Here is a 4363-nt window from a genome sequence, read left to right as displayed (position 1 = left end):
GTCACTTTTACACATGGAGCTCTCTTGGGAAGTTTAGTGCTGGTAACAGAGCTGCTTTCTAAACACGCCTTGCCACCACTCAGATTCAAGTGCTTGTGAACTCAAATGGCAAATATCTGTGGACTGTATTCGGTAATCACATATAATCTTCTGATACCTGTTTGGTTATTGCCCTGATATGTTACTTAAATATTTTATTGATGTTTAATTTTTCACCTGTTTTTCTATTTCTATATTATCTTTCTAAGCAGAACAAGGACAGAATCTTTTATTTTATTTTATTTTACCTTTTTGGTATCCTATATTGCCTGGCCCAATTCTGTGGAATTCTAAGTTCTGTAAGAACTCAGTAAATATTTACCAGTGAATCTCTTATATGGTATGTACTGCTTCCAGGCTATGAGATTGAATCATGATGTGGCAGAAAATGTTATATCTCCCAGGGTGCCTTTAAGACTCTAGCTCTGATTTCATCTTTCTCTTCAGTTTCTTTAATTTCCCAACAAGACAAGAGCTCTGAGATTTTTATGTGCATTGAAACATTGAAATGCTATATACTAAACTAGTTCCACTGGCTTTTTCTGGGTGGAGTGTCCATAGACAGTTTTAAGTGTTTGTTTCACACTTTTCTACACTTCCCAAAATTATTATGCATCAATTTTGAAATCACAAAAGATATTTTAATTTTTAAATGAATAAATGATGATCATGACTATTCTAGTTGTTTTACAAAGGAATAAGTCAACTTAGTCTCTGCCTTTAAAGGGTACTAGATTTATTGTTTTATTCAACTTTACACTTGTCTTTTCTGCAGTCTCTATGATTATGCTGTTTTAAGGGTGGATACAGAATTTTGCAGCATTATATAATAGACCACTTGGCTTTTCCTTTTCTTAAGTTTATTTTATTTATTTTGAGAGGTAGGGGGAGGGAGAGAGAGAATCCCAAGTATGCTCTGAGCTGTCAGCACAGAGCCATATGTGGGGCTCCATCTCATGAACCATGAGACCATGACCTGAGCCGAAATCAAGAAGTGGCCACTTAATTGACTGAGTCACCCAGGCACCCTGACCCTTCTTGACATCAACAAACTAATCAGACTTGGCTCATTTTATACCTCACTGAGAATATTTACAAAAATTTTTGAACTATTTTTGTAAGGATTATATACAAATGCAAAGTCATTATCTAAAATCCCATGATCTATATAGTCATGATCTTGTTTTAGGTATATAAAAACACACATGTAACTGATTTAATAATTTTTATTCATTCCAGTCCCACAAAAATAAAATGGTTTCTGGAAAAGTGAAGGGAGCATAATCTTTGTATAAGTTGTACAAATAATTAATTTAGAATGTTTCCTGAACTAGAAACTGCCAAACACATGCAAAATGATAGCATCTCTAGCCTTGAGGAGCTTACAGTCTTTTACAGACAAGACATTTCCATGAAATATTTGGCCATATCTTACTATATAGTTGTTGAATCAATACTTAAATGACATCAGTTTGAAGGAGCTTTAAATTACCACCCTGCCTGAGGTACTTACAACACTCTAGCTTTTTGAAAATCTTTTTTAGTCCTAAAAATAAATGCAGTAATTTTGGTTCAGGCAGTTGGGAAAAAAAAGCACAGAAGTTCTACTATTAAACAAGTAATGATCTCAAAAGCAGAATTTGGGGTTAAATGGATATGAACAAAACATAGAACAAATGCATAAAAGAATAAGGACATTAAATTAAGACATTAAATTATTATTTAAAAATAAAATTAAAGATATACAGTTTCAAAGAATAAGTCTTTAGTCAGATTCATTGGAATTGTGGATCTTAGGATTTAAAAATAAAAAGGAATGAATGATAGAGATTGATTAGCCCATTTGTTTTTTCTTACAAGGAAAGTAAGGATAAGGAAGTTCAAGGTCATTCAACACTCAGTATCATTGTACAGTGTTCTTTATGAATAAATATGTTACTGTTATTTTCATTTATTTTTATTTTATATATAAGACTAGTTAGCAAATAAATATATGCACCTAGTTTAAAACTCAAATGTCATTGTAAGGCTTGTAACAAACTCAGCAATTTCTTTTTCACATCTGCCTGTTCAAACAGATTTCTTGTGATTTTAATTACATACTTATGTTAGTTCTTGATTTCTTCCAGTATCAACAAAATTATGATCTTCCTATCCTCAAATTTTATTTTTTCCCCCTTAGACCATTTCCTTTACATACCCATTTCCTTTTCCCCAATCCCTGAATATAGCTATACAGATTTAGTTTAGATTAATATTCAGTTATTACATTATTCTGATTTTGTAAATATTGTACACAATTAAGCAACATAAAAGGAAATGATTATAGTTTCTTTCCTACAATGATCTATTTTGCCTAGAATTAATAGTGCTTGCATGTATTTGCTTGGTTTTCTATGTGCCTGTTACTACTTTATCCATAAACATTCACACAGAACTGTAAAACATCTCCTAAAATATCCAGAAATACAAAAAGGTATCATTTTATATTTTTCTTAGAGATTATGACAAAGTGATTGCATTCATTGCCCCAATTTTTCACAGTGCCTTATCTCCATGCCTTCTGATAGAACTCTTATATAGACTTTGGGATTGGTCATATGATTTGTACTGGCCTCTAGAAAAGCAGCAAACTTGAAACAAGGAGCAGCTTGACAAAGTGCTTCTGCATTTCTGCTTGCTCTCATGAGATGATTCCTTGTTTCTTGTTTTTTGTCTTTTGCTGTTAAGATATCAGAGAAATAAAGAGAAGAGCTGAGTTGCTCATAAAGGCCATTGTAGCACAGTCAGCCTCCAGCCAACCTACTAGCGCACCACATGGATGAGCAAGTCTAGCCCAAATCGGTCTGGCCTACCCCAGTGATGCATAACTGCTCAGCTGCTCTGTAAACGTGTCAGAAAGAGTAAAAGACATTTTTTAAGCAACCAAATTTTGGAATGGCTTTTACTCAATAATATTTAATCAATACACAGATATTCATTCTTCCTAGGGCTTTTAGCCTTGATTAGTGACACTTTAAACCTGCTGTATCCTGGGATACATTAAGCCAGCTATCCTGGGATCCCTGTTACCATCTTGGAAATTTCTCTTGCCAGTATCTTTTACTTTGGAGACCCTTTATCCTGGATCCCATACATTTTGTGTTTTTTATTTCCTCTCTCATTGCAGTAGAGTACAGGCTCCAGCAGCATTTTAAGAAAGGATAATAGGCGGTTACAAATATTTAAAGGCCTAACAAATCTGAGAATATTGTTTTCTGTCTTTTAGAATCAATTCATAGTTTGATTAAACAAAAATACAGGTTAAAAATCATTATTCCTCAGAATTTTGAATATATTTTTTTCCTAACTTCTAATATTGTTATTTTAAAAATTGTTTTTTACCCTTTTGAAAGCTTTTCAAAACACTCTTATTTTTATTTCAAAATTCAGAAATTTCATAGATGCTTTGCTATAATTTTTATTGCATTTGGTATGTTTTGGTATGAGCTTTCTTTCACTTATTGTATAAAGCTCTTAACGGGTTGCTACTATTCAGAAAATGATAATTTTCAGATCTACTTGTTCTTTTAAAAATATATTATTCCTTTAATCATTCTTTCCTTCTGCATTTCCTCCTGTTGAAACCTACAGTTTTAATATGTCAACTGTTCCGAATTAGGCTTTTATTTCCCCCCAATGTTTCATCTTTTTATTTATTTTATTTTCCTTCCTGGGGAATTTTCAACATTCCATTACAACATCTCCAGTCGATTTGAAAATATTTCTGCCCTATGATTCCTAATTTCTAGGAGCTCTTTCTTGTTCTCTGAATATTTCTTTTAATAAGCACTCTGTTCTAAATGAATGTAAATCTTCTTTTATGTCTCTAACGACACTAAAGTTTAATATATATATATCCTCTTCTTTCCGTTGTCTTTTTTCTCCTGAGCCCCTTGTTTTCTGTTTATTTTCTTAAGGCTTCTGTGCTTCTGGTTAGAAGCACTGTTTGACGGTCTTTAAAAATTAGTTTTTGTTAAAATGACACACCAGGAGCAGATAGATGAAGAAATACTTGAGTATATCTTGCTGATGTGGTCTTCCCGAAAAGCGACGGGCATGTGACCAGGCGCAAAGCTGTCAGTACCTGCGTGCATTTTCTCTCGGGTTGGCTATCCACCCCCACCCCCCGAAAACTCTTTTTAATTATATGACTGGAAATTACACATCTGCTTTGTTGCTAAACGGGGGGTTGGGGGTTTCAGGATTTAGTAGTCAGAAACTTGCACTTGATCCCTTTGTGGTTGGTAGACCCCCCCCCCCCCCGTCTTTCCCAGCCCCACCC

The sequence above is a fragment of the Hyaena hyaena genome, unplaced genomic scaffold (assembly GCF_003009895.1).
Source record: "Hyaena hyaena isolate Hyena2069 unplaced genomic scaffold, ASM300989v1 scaffold_1085, whole genome shotgun sequence".
In the NCBI taxonomy this organism is placed as follows: Eukaryota; Metazoa; Chordata; class Mammalia; order Carnivora; family Hyaenidae; genus Hyaena; species Hyaena hyaena.
This window is presented reverse-complemented; position numbering follows the sequence as displayed.